The following is a 13,133-nucleotide window of genomic DNA, read 5'->3' as shown; positions in this document are numbered from 1 at the left end:
ACAAAGTGTTCCCGAAGTCGGACCGCTGCGCTGAGCACCTATTTAAATATTCAGCGTGAATCGCTCCATCAGCTGGTAACAATAAAACATGAAAGACAAACTAAAGGTGCCACAGATGTTTTAAACTCAATTATTAGTGGATCCTCCTGCAGAATAATATAACATATTTGTTTAAACTAATGAGGAAGGAGAAAAGAAGAGGAAGCTGATTAACTAACGGGCTGACTGATCTGTAGACCTGATTAACAAAACTGAGACTGAAAAAGTGGGAGGGTGAACGCAGGTAGAGAGAAGCAGCAGAAATGAGACCCAGAGAGAGATTTATGTCTAGTAAATATAAACGTGATTGTCAGTGTAGAGATGGAAAGACCAGAGAGACAAAATGCTGAAGACACAGGGACAGATACATGTGAAGACACTTTTTTTTTTTTTACACTTTTTCAGAATGCTAAATATTCACTCATTTGTTGTTGGTCATGTTTACATTTCTAGCTCTTACAGTTTCTGTAGGACACATGTTAGTTAGTATGGAAGCAATATTAAAATTTTCTAAAAAAAACAACTCAGGAAAATCCAGGTCCTTAGTAAAATCCCTGCTTATCAATTAATCGTTAATCGATCGTTGTCGTTAATCGTTAATTGATCGTTGATAGCAGAGAGAGCAACGTGGATACACACCAGCCACTGTAAGCGGGTACCAGTGCCGGATCAGGAACTAGGGGGAGAGTAAAGATACACCTAAGATACTCTAACACCCGTACTTAGGAAGACAACCCTAATGGATAGTGTTCTAGACCCTCTGTGAGGTGGGACGAGTGCGTAAGGGCAGTGCCTGCACTCTGAGCACCAATATACGTCAAGAAAGGTGAAGGTTCACTTAAAGTTTGGTGTTGTTCATAGGAATCATCTGAGACACAAAAAGGTGAACCTCGAAAAGACATCACTCCTGTGCACACTGTTTGGACACCCCAAGTGGTGTAGCATGTGTAAACCCATTTCCTCAAGAGAAGACAAGAGTGCACCTCTACTGAAGTGAGAAAATCAAATAGTAGAGCAAAGATGAAAGGGTTGACATTATCCCTTACATTAGCACTATGGCTGTGCGTAAAATGGACCAAACCAGAGACTAACATAGAGCTAACAGAAGGAACTGTTATTATAATAAGGGAAATATATGGGAATGGGTTCATTATCTCTACAAATACCCATGTGGGTCAAAAGGGTGGCTCACAGTGGGGTGTAGTACCAGTACATCTTTGACGAGTCACCGTCCAGGAGGTTGCTCCTGGAGTAAGAACAGACCAACAGTTAAATTTATTTTAAACAGAGGCAATTTCTGGTGTGCTACTGAGCAGATAGGCACTGACTCCTAAGAACACACGGTGGACATTGAAGTGATTAAACCAGCTGTGATAGATAGGGTAATAATTGTAGTCATACCAGTTCTGGCCCAGGCTAATTTGGAAGATGATCTCACCAAACAGATTTCCACCATTAAGGGGTCTAACGCCACTGATCTGCAGAAACGAACAGAACTCACTCTGACTAAGTGTGAAGACAATTACACCTGTGCTTTAGCCCTTATGCAACACGAAGAACTTCAAATCAATAAGTCATGCTGGCTTTGTCTTCAAGTTCATCAGATGTTCAAAACTGTTCCTATAACTACAGGCATGATAGAACAGGTGTTGACATCCTGCAAACTCCCGGCTAGTATCAGTAATGTAGTTATGATGGGGAAAAGCCTTCTGACTAGCGGGAATGTAAGTTTCAACAGAGCAAATTGCACTGAAAAGCAACCAAAGTATCCTACACACCTAGTGTTCAGAGTGACAAAAGAGCAGGCTGATACTTGTGTATGCAGAGACTCGGGAAAAACAAACATGGGCATGTCGTGGTGCAAGCTGAACGTGTATGTTCTGGACAACAACGAGTTTTCAGCAAAGCAAGGTACCTGCACCAACATGGAGCCGGCCAACTGCACAGCGAAGTTGCTTGGCGGGACCCAAGTGAATTTCACATGCTCTTTCACAAGACTCACTTCATCAGCTGCTGCAATATGGGTGTGTGGCAATACAGGATTCTACCGACTACCTATGAAGGGCTGGAGAGGTTGCTTCTACCCAGTGTTACTCACTACTGGAACATCAGTGTATATACCTGATTATGAGAACAATACTAGACAGAAGAGAGCAGCATAGTAGCATAGTCTGAAAACGCCTCGATCACCTGCTCCACTGCGCGGAAGTCTTCATCTCGGCCAAGGAACAGCGTAGTGTCGTCAGCATACGCCGACACCTTGGCCCTAACCCCGTTCGCGCCCGGGATATGAAGTCCCTGAAAATCCGGATCTCTTCTCAGCCTCTCCACCAGAGGCTCTAGGAACAGCACATAGAGCATCAGCGAGAGCGGGCACCCCTGCCTGACCCCCCCTTTCTGCTCGATCAGCTCGGAAAGATGTCTGTTAATGGTGACACGGCTCACTGCCCCGGCATAAAGCAGTCGCACCATGGCAGTGAAAACCAGACCAAAGCCCATTCGTTCCAAGAGCGCAAACAGAAACGTGTGCAACACACGATCGAAGGCCTTCTCCTGGTCCAAATTCAGCAAAGCCAGCGGTACCTGGCGTTGCGTCGCCCATGCCAAAGCATCTCTGACCAGCGCCAGGTTCATACCACACATCCGTCCGGGCACCCCACAAGTCTGGTCAGGGTGCACAACCGTGGCCATCACCCTTCCAAGGCGTAGGACCAGTAACTTGGCAACGATCTTATAATCTGCCATCAACAATGTGATCGGCTGTCACCCTTCTTATGTAGGAGGGCGATATGCCCGACTCTCGCTGACTGTGGAAGGAGCCCAGCCCCAAACGCATCCCTGTAAATGGCCACCAGATCTGGGCCCACAAGGGGCCAAAAGGTCCGGTACCACTCCACAGGGAGACCGTCCCCTCCAGGAGCCACGCCTGTTTTCAGAGAGAGCATAGCACTCTCCACCTCCTCTAGAGACACCTGCTCTTCCAACTCCACTACGCTTTCCTCAGGCAGTCTATCTGCCACAGAGTCCAGAAACCCGGCTGTCAGTTCACCGCTCAATCCCCTTTGTTGGATGAGGTCGCAGTAGAAGGCACTAGCGCAGCCCAACATGTCCTCGGGCACAGTCAGTACCCAGGTACCATCACTCAAACCCTCTATATAAGACCCTCTCTGCCGGCTTCTGACACTATTTGGCAAATTCCCCGGAGAGTGGACCAGGCCACACGGAGCAGCCGGGTCCGTCTTCAACCTAACGAGGAACCTGCGCTTCCCGTTCCAGACACCGAAGCACCCTCGCAGCTTCTTGACCTTGTCTGCCACGAAGGGGTTGTAAACATGCACAGTGATGGGGACCTCATCCATGGCGAACAACGGGACCAGCCGAAGACCACGAAGCACCTCCTCCTCCCTGAGCTGTGAGCACCGGTCGAAAAAGGCAGAGCAGTCAGATAAGGCAGCGAAAGTGATGTCCAGGAACCCAGAGGAACAAAAATCCTGCAGGCAAAGGACCTGGGAGGGAGCCAATCTGCTAAAATCCCTGAGCAGCTGGAGCAAAACCCAACCCCAGCAAAATCGCGTCTTCACGTCCTCCGCAGCATCTCTGCAGAGCTCCACCCGAACAGAATGACGAAGCCGCACCACTCGGGCCGGCTGACGTTCAGCTCCTCTCTCCATGGCTATACTTGAGCTTAGCCAAAAGGCCGAGAACCAATAAACCTTTATCTCTTCTGCTTAACGGATAGACTCAAGCCACACCTATAGGGGTTGGACAATGAAACTGAATCACTGGCCAATTTAGTGTTGCAGGTTTCATGGCTAAATTTGACCAGCCTGGTGGCCAATCTTCATTGATTGCACATTCCACCAGTAAGAGCAGAGTGTGAAGGTTTAATTAGCAGAGTAATAGCACAGTTTTGCTTAAAATATTGCAATGCACACAACATTATGGGTGACATATCAGAGTTCAAAAGAGGACAAATTTTTGGTGCATGTCTCACTTGCGCATCTGTGACTAAGACAGCAAGTCTTTGTGATGTATCAAGAGCCATGGTATCCAGGGTAATGTCAGCATACCACCAAGAAGGACGAACCACATCCAACGGGAGTAACTGTGGATGCAAGAGGAAGCTGTCTGAAAGGGATGTCCGGGTGCTAACCCGGATTGTATCCAAAAAACATAAAACCACAGCTGCCCAACTCACTGCAGAATTAAATGTGCACCTCAACTCTCCTGTTTCCACCAAAACTGTCCGTCGGGAGCTCCACAGGGTCAATGTGCATGGCCGGGCTGCTATAGCCAAACCTTTGGTCACTCATGCCAATGCCAAACGTCGGTTTCAATGGTGCCAGCAGCGAAAATCTTGGGCTGTGGACAATGTGACACATGTATCGTTCTCTGATGAGTCCACCTTCACTGTCGTTCCCACATCCGGGAGAGTTGCGGTGTGGAGAAGCCCCAAAGAACCGTACCACCCAGACTGTTGCATTCCCAGAGGGATGCATGGGGGTGGATCAGTGATGGTTTGGGCTGCAATATCATGGCATTCCCTAGGCCCAATACTTGTGCTAGATGGGCGCGTCACTGCCAAGGACTACCGAACCATTCTGGAGGACCATGTGCACCCAATGGTTCAAACATTGTATCCTGAAGGCGGTGTCATGTATCAGGATGATAATGCACCAATACACACAGCAAGACTGGTGACAGAGTGGTTTGATGAACATGAAAGTGATGTTGAACATCTCCCATGACCTGCACAGTCACCAGATCTAAATATTATTGAGCCACTTTGGGGTGTTTTGGAGGAGCGAGTCAGGAAACGTTTTCCTCCACCAGCATCACGTAGTGACCTGGCAACTATTCTGCAAGAAGAACAGCTCAAAATCCCTCTGGCCACTGTGCAGGACTTGTATCTGTCATTCCCAAGATGAATTGATGCTGTATTGGCCGCAAAAGGAGGCCCTACACCATACTAATGAATTATTGTGGTCTAAAACCAGGCGTTTCAGTTTCATTGTCCAACCCCTGTATAAAGGCATGCATAAAGTCACATAACCAAATAAGACCCAACTCCTGGAAATTACCCACTTAACATTGAAACATACACAGCTTTGCCAGAGCAAAACTCATAAAAATACATCAAGCTCATTGATGTTCCTCTCCACAGAAATTTTGTCCTCTTCAACAAAAAGCAAAAGATTTATACATGACTTAATAAAAACCAGAGCCATAAAGAAAAACGAAAGCTGATTAGCACCAGGAAACCCTTGTCGGAGAAAGACAATGCTCGATGAGGGTAAGGCCCGCCCTTTGGGTTGGTTGAGTGGAGAAAGGGTGGGGAAAGGCTGACGAGCAACAACTGACAGTGGTGAGCAGAAGGAGGCGAAGGTAGGCTAGGGAACAGGTTGGGTTGAATGCAGAAATAATTTGATGAGTAAGTAAGTAAGTAAGTAAGTCAGTAAATGAGTAAGTTAATAATTTTTTGTCCTTTATTTTACATCAGAAAACAGTGCACCAAGCCTGGACGTACTGCAATACCAGGCCGATCCACGGAGCGGACGTAGCCCCTTATCCGGCTCCCAGCTCTGAAAATCTGTTTAATATAGAGGACGTGTGAGATATTACACTAAGAAGAACAGATTGTTTTTTTCCAATCCAAATCCTACCCATATCCATACCTAACCATTCACATTCTCAAGGCCAGACTAAGGCCAAAAATCCAGACCAGTGAAGACAATAGATCCTAGCTAAAAAGCCTGAGAAGCGATCCTACACAAACCCCATTCCATCTATTCTCCTTCTCAAACCCAGTCAAAGCCCAAAACCAGACTAGAAAACACTTGATCTTAGCCAAAAGGCCAAGAAGCAATAAACATTTATCTCCTCTGCTTAATGGACAGCCTCAGGCCACACCTATACAAGATGCATAAAACCATATAAGCAAATAAGACCCAACTCCTGGAAACTACCCCTTTAAGATTGAAGCATACACAGCTTTGCCAAAGCAAAGCTCATAAAAATACATCAAACTCATTGATGTTCCTCTCCACAGAAATTTTTAGTAAAATACAAATGATTTATAAGTGATTTAAGAGAAACCAGAGCTATAAAGAAAAAAACGAGCAAGCAGCACCTGGAAACCCTTATCGGGGAAACACAATGCTCGATGAGGGTAAGGCCGGCCCCTTTTTTTTTCTTTTTTTTTTTTTTAATATCCTTTCCGTCACACTCGTCTTCTCAAAGCCAGACTAAGAAGTGCAATGTGAATACAGTCACAGCCCAAAGCCAGACCAGAGAACACTTGATCTTAGCCAAAAGGCCAAGAAGAAATAAACTTTTATGTCTTCTGCTTAACGGACAGCCCCAGGCCACACCTATACAGGCATGCATGAAGTCACATAACCAAATAAGACCCAAGTACTGGAAACTACCCATTTAACATTGAAGCATACACAGCTTTGCCAGAGCAAAGCTCACAAAAATACACGTAGGATTGCTTCTCGCTTCTCTATTTTAAACAGATTTTTAGAGCTGGGAGGCGGAAAAGGGACTTGCTCGTGGATCGGCCTGGTATTGCAGTACTTCCAGGCTTGATGCAACATTTACTGATGTAAAATGAAGGAAAATCAATTACTGACTTACTGACTGACTTACTAAATTATGTCTGCATTCAACCCGCCCTGTTCCCTAGCCTATCTTGACCTCCTTCTGCTCACCACTGTCAGTTGTTGCTTGTCAACCTTTCCCCACACTTTCTCCACTCATCCAACCCAAGGGGCCGGCCTTACCCTCATCGAGCATTGTGTTTCTCTGACAAGGGTTTCCTGGTGCTGCTTGGTTTTTTTTTCTTCACAGCGCTGGTTTCTCCTAAGTCATGCGTAAATCTTTTGCCTTTTATTGGAGATTTCTGTGGAGAGGAACATCAATGAGCTTGATGTATTTTTCTGTGCTTAGTTCTGACAAAGCTGTGTATGCTTCAATGTTAAATGGGTATTTTCCAGGAGTTGGGTTTTATTTGCTTATATGATTTTATGCATGCCTATGTAGGTGGGGCCTGAGGCTATCTGTTAAACAGAAAAGATAACAGTTTATTGCTCCTCTGCCTTTTGGTGTTCTCTGTTCTGATTTTGGGCTGTGACTGTATTCACATTACACTTCGTAGTCTGGCTTTGAGAAGGCGAGTGTGACGGAAAGGATATAAAAAAAATAAAAGTGGCCGTCCTTACCCTCATCGAGCATTGTGTTTCTCCGACAAGGGTTTCCTGGTGCTGCTTGTCTTGAGGGTTTTTTTTGTTGTTTTTTTTTAAGTTTTGGTTTCTCTTAAGTCACGCATTAACCTTTTGCCTTTTAGTAAAGTTTTCTGTGGAAAGGAACGTCAATGAGTTACAAGCTGTGTATGCTTCAATGTTAAATGGGTATTTTCCAGGAGTTGGGTCTTATTTGCTTATGTGACTTTATGCATGCATGTATAGATGTGGCCTGAGGGTGTCCGTTAAGCAGAGGAGACAAAAGTTTATTGCGTCTTGGCATTTTGGTTAAGATCAAGTGTTCTCTGGTCTGGTTTTGGGCTTTGACTGGGTTTGAGAAGGAGAATGGACATCATTTTTCATCGAACTGGCTCGTTTCCTGCCTCGGCGCAGTGTGCTCTCTGCATTGTGCTTCTCTGGCGCTGAAAATGCGATTCCGCAAGTCTCAGCGCTCTACGAGCAAGGGAAAGCGGTTTTTCAGACAAACGCATGTGTGCAGCTGAATGGGGCAGTTTTCTTTGACTTTTTTCACGTTTGGGGTCGACTATGATATGAAACGTGATTGTTTACTTTAAAATGCCAAAATTCATAAGAAACAATGGAAAGTCATAAAAAATATGAATTTTGATATGACATGATTTTTTTCATCAAAGTGCAAAAATTCATAAGAAACATGGAAAAAGTGATACTCCATGAAAATTCACTTAACAAAGTCAACTTTCAAGATTTTTCATCGAACTGGCTCGTTTCCTGCCTCGCCGCAGTGTGCTCTCTGCATTGTGCTTCTCTGGCGCTGAAAATGCGATTCCGCAAGTCTCAGCGCTCTACGAGCAAGGGAAAGCGGTTTTTCAGTCAAACGAATGTGTGCAGCTGAATGGGGCAGTTTTCTTTGACTTTTTTCACATGTTTGGGGTCGACTATGATCATATGATCTTCATATATATAATGATTATATATAAAATAAATATATCCCGGAGCCTGGCTCCCATGAGTTACAGCATGTCGGTTGAGGTATAATGAAATGACTATAAATAGTGATAGCTCAGTTGTGAGCTGTGTAATAGTTAATTGAGTTTTTGAGAAGGATGCAATGGACCCCATGAGCAAGTGAGCCGACCTGGAGATGCTACAATATTTTGGTGTGATTTATACACATGGGTTTGTGCATTCTGACTTTTGGAGGCTTTATTATGTCCATTTTATAATCAAACATGAAAAGATTTTAAAGGTCATCTGTCCTTGTTCTGATCGTGTTAAATAGACTACGTTGCCAAAAGTTTTGGGACATCTGCCTTTACATAGACATGAATTTTAATGACATCCCATTCTTAATCCATAGGTTTTAATATGGAGTAGGCCTGCCCTTTGCAGCTGTAACAGCTTCAACTCTTCTAGGAAGGCTTTCCACAAGGTTTAGGAGTGTGATTATTGGAATGTTTGACCATTCCACTAGAAGCGCATTTGTGAGGTCAGGCACTGATGTTGGATGAGAAAGTATGGCTCATAGTTTCTGCTCTAATTCATCCCAAAGGTGTTCTGTCGGGTTGAGGTCAGGACTCTTTGCAGGCCAGTCAAGTTCCTCCACACCAAACTCACTCATCCATGTCCTTATGGACCTTGCTTTGTGCACTGGTGTACAGTCATGTTGGAACAGGAAGGGGTCATCCCCAAACTGTTCCCACAAAGTTGGGAGCATGAATTTGTTGAGAATGTCTTAACGACACATTCTTTCACAAATGTTTGGAGAAGCAGTCTGCATGCCTAGGTGCTTGATTTTAAACACCTGTGGCCATGGAAGTGATTAGAATACCCGAATTCAACGATTTGGAGGGGTGTCCCAAAACATTTGGAAATACAGTGTATAAACACAACTAGACTGAAATATACCAGTATGATATGCAACTAATTGTAAAACATGAATTAGCTAAGGAAACCAGTAGATATCAGTTTATACCAGGCTCAGCAGTATCACTCTCAGTTATGATCAGTTAATTAAATAAAAAATTCATTAGGCAAGAGGAATTTAGGGAGAAACTTGTTAATTAACTGATGAGAAACTGAACAACTGTGTTTACTCTAGTGATCCACTGTGGGCCAGCAGAGCCAGCATCCAAGCACACCTCCTTTAATGCATCAGTTGCATTTCTGGGTTTAAAATGTGAGTTAAAGCAGGAAAATCACCAAACTGGATGCTGGCCTTTCAGGACTGGAGTTTGTACCTACGGATTAGTTTATAATCAGGGTCCATCTGCTGTGTGACAGACATACAAATGTGTTTTAAATGTGGGGTTGGTTGTCTGTATTGAACCAGGGCAAGCAGACACACAGTAAGGAGTGTGAGTGTGAGAGAGTGTGTATGCATGAGAGAGTGACACAGAGAGCAGTATGTCATCCTTTGCTTATACTGTATCTGCATGTAGACATACAGTAGGGTCCTTTCCTTCCCTCCCCACGCACAGTCCCTGCTCCTCCTTTCAGCAGCTACAGACAACCAGATCACAATCCTACTACATCACGAACAAACCAGCACAGCTGCACACACATACACACACACACACACACATTTTTAATTATAAAATTAAACTACCTTTGTTGTGGGACTGTTGAAGTCCTTTTAAGTCTTTTATTCTCACATTCTTACATCTTACATTCTCTGATGTCTGACAGCTGGGTCTAAGTTCAGGGTAGCTTGGAGTTGCTTCGTTCTCTTCATTCATAGTAAGTCATTTTGCATAAAAGCAACCAGCAAATCTACTAGTGAATGCTGCTAGACAAATGACAGTGATCTGAAACACACCAGCAAGTCCACCTCTGAATGGCTAAAAAAAAATAATGTTTTGGAGTTAGCTACCTAGTCAAAGTCCAGACTTAAATCCGATTGAGATTCTGTGGCATCACTTTAAACAGACCGTTCATGCTAGAAACCCTCCAGTGTGGCTGAATTAAAACAATTTAAAACAATTCTGCAAAGAAGAGTGAAGCAAATTTCCTCCAGAGTGATGTGAAAGACTCATTGCCAGTTATTGCTTATGCTTGATTGCAGTTGTTCGTGCCGAAGGGGCCACAAACAGGTTATTAGGTTTTGGGGGCAATTACTTTTTCACATAGGGCCAGGCAGGTTTGGACAGTTTTTTACCCCTTAATAAATGATATCATAATTTAAAAACTGCATTTTGTATTTACTCGCATAATTATCTTTGTATAATAAAATTGATGATCTGAACCATTTAAGTGAAAAAAAAACTTTTATTTTTACACTGTATATATATATATATATATATATAGAATAATATCAAATAAGAAATAAAGCTCAGATATTTAGATATAGACGGCCATGTTTTGTTTTTTTTAGAGTGGGGGGGGGATCACTGCGCATGGGCACTGCGCAGCGTCACAGAACTCTTTACGTAATGTTTGTGTTTAAACTGTGTTTCCTTTTAAACACTAAGGTGTTGTGGTTGTGAAGCAAGACTTGGATTATCCTTTGTGATTTTTCTACACTCCTGATTTCTTCTTACTCCGCGACTGGACCTGACTCTTACACCGACTCTACAGCAGTGATGATGAACTTCGGAGGAGGAGCCGCGCTTCAGCAGCACCAGGATGTGGAGCCCGAGCCCGAGCCCGAGCCCGGATGGAGCGGACTGGACGACCCCTGGAACGGTCAGTTACTGACTTTTCTCTCTTTGTCTTAAGTATAAAGTCTTTTAAACACCGCGGTATTATAAAAAAAAAACCGCAGTCGGGAATATCGTTTTATTTGGTTAGATGATTTGGAGAAAATCTGTTCGGCTAATCGATATTTTGCTAATCGCTTTACGGACACAATCATTATGCTAAAGCTAGCGGACAAAGCGGCAGACTCCAGTGAAACGAGCAGGGAAGAAATCAACAGTGTTAATGTTTTCAGATATGTTAAAATCAGCTTTTTATAAAAGTCGGAATGTTTATTTAACGCTTATTAAAGTTTACTAAGACAAGACGAGGAGTGTTAGCAAAGATTAGCTAGACGGCTAGTTAGCATGTAGCTAAGCAATTGTTTTTCAGTGTTCCTAGTTTTTTTTAAAGAGTGAATAAAACAAGTTAAAATGTTACAGTAACATGATCTATTTTATTATTTGAACGATTTTTCATTGTCCGTGTTTGTGGAGTTGTTAAAGCGGAGAGAGGAAGGTGCTGTGAGGAAAGGCAGCTAGCTGAACAAAACCAATCGCTAGAAATAAATGGAGCTAGTGTGGCAAGGTAGAGTGCAGCTTAGGGAAAAATATCAAGCTGTTTGTTTCACTTCTGTTCAGCAAGGATTTGTTTATAGCTGTAATGAATAAAATAGTTAGGAGTAGTGTCATTTACGATAAAGGCAAAATTTTGAGAAGAGACACAAATGGACTCAAAGGGGATGTAAAGCATTGGAGTAAGGAACTGATAAAGAAACACACTGTCATAGAAATGTAGTTTAATCTGCATTGTTCTTGGGAAGATACTTTTGAGCATCGAGAAGTGACCAGTGTGAGTAACGGTGAAGCCGTGATAGCGTAAGTAACTCCTGTAAATGCAGAATATAAATACTGAGTTTTTCTGCACTGTTATAGGAGGATTACAGTAATATAACTTGTGTAAATATGTCTTGTTTTGATAGGGAGGTTTTCCTGCTTTACAAAATATACACAGTGCTGTTAAAAAGGGGTTTCTGCTTCTTTTTATGAGATGTTTTTCAATGTGCCGCATTGTCTGTTTTTCTTCTTTGACACAGGGACACAGAGGGAGACGTTTGTGTTTCCGCAGGATGAGGACGATGACAACTGGCCTGTGCTATGCCTCTCTCCTGTTTGGATGCCAACACCTGTGGGGAGCCCATCCCCACCTATGAGAGGCCTCTCTCCTTTATGTACCCCACCACCTGTGAGGAGCCCATCCCCACCTAGGAGAGGCCTCTCTCCTTTATGTACCCCACCACCTGTGAGGAGCCCATCCCCACCTAGGAGAGGCCTCTCTCCTTTATGTACCCCACCACCTGTGAGGAGCCCATCCCCACCTAGGAGAGGCCTCTCTCCTTTATGTACCCCACCACCTGTGAGGAGCCCATCCCCACCTAGGAGAGGCCTCTCTCCTTTATGTACCCCACCACCTGTGAGGAGCCCATCCCCACCTAGGAGAGGCCTCTCCCCTTTATGCACCCCACCACCTGTGAGGAGCCAATCCCCACCTATGAGAGGTCTCTCTCCTTTATGGACCCCACCACTCGTGAGGATCCCATCCCCACCTATGAGAGGTCTCTCTCCTTTATGGACCCAACCACTTGTGAGGATCCCATCCCCACCTTTGAGAGGTCTCTCCCCTTTATTGACCCCACCACCTGTGAGGAGCCCATCCCCACCTATGAGAGGCCTCTCTCCCGTATTGATCCCACCACCTGTGGAGAGCCTCTCTTCTGTATGGATCCCACCACCTGTATGGATCCCACCACCTGTGGGGAGCCCATCCACACATATTAGAGGCCTCTCTCCTGTATGGATCCGACCACCTGTATGGATCCCACCACCTGTGGGGAGCCCATCCACACATATTAGAGGCCTCTCTCCTGTATGGACCCCACCACCTGCTATGAGCACATCCGCACCTATGAGAGGCCTCTCTCCTGTATGTATCCCACCACCTGTGGGGAGCCGCTCTCCTGTATGGTTCCCAGCACCTGTATGGATCCCACCACCTGTGGAGAGCCCATCCCCACCTATGAGAGGCCTCCCTCCAGTTTGGATCCCACCACCTGTCCCACGCCAGGGCATAAGGAGGAGGAGGGACGAAGAGGATGGCAGTCAAGAAGCCCCTCCGAGTAGACGGCAGCATGTGGAT

General features: G+C 44.6%; 2 non-coding genes and 1 pseudogene across 2 annotated transcripts; 1 reads left to right on the top strand and 2 right to left on the bottom strand.

Annotated features, from left to right (window-relative positions):
- Nucleotides 1–5,540: 5,540 nt before the first annotated feature.
- LOC131349526 (U2 spliceosomal RNA) lies at nt 5,541–5,702 on the bottom strand (annotated as a pseudogene).
- A 326-nt stretch (nt 5,703–6,028) lies between these two features.
- On the bottom strand, nt 6,029–6,143 carry LOC131349538 (U5 spliceosomal RNA). The gene has a single exon (XR_009204087.1). It is a non-coding gene; the product is annotated as a U5 spliceosomal RNA (small nuclear RNA).
- A 745-nt stretch (nt 6,144–6,888) lies between these two features.
- On the top strand, nt 6,889–7,003 carry LOC131349540 (U5 spliceosomal RNA). Its single transcript, XR_009204089.1, has one exon. It is a non-coding gene; the product is annotated as a U5 spliceosomal RNA (small nuclear RNA).
- The last annotated feature ends 6,130 nt before the right edge of the window (nt 7,004–13,133 follow it).

Source organism: Hemibagrus wyckioides, linkage group LG29 (assembly GCF_019097595.1).
Source record: "Hemibagrus wyckioides isolate EC202008001 linkage group LG29, SWU_Hwy_1.0, whole genome shotgun sequence".
NCBI lineage: Eukaryota > Metazoa > Chordata > Actinopteri > Siluriformes > Bagridae > Hemibagrus > Hemibagrus wyckioides.
The sequence above is the reverse complement of the archived record's forward strand: the minus strand, read 5'-3'. Positions and strand labels throughout refer to the sequence as shown.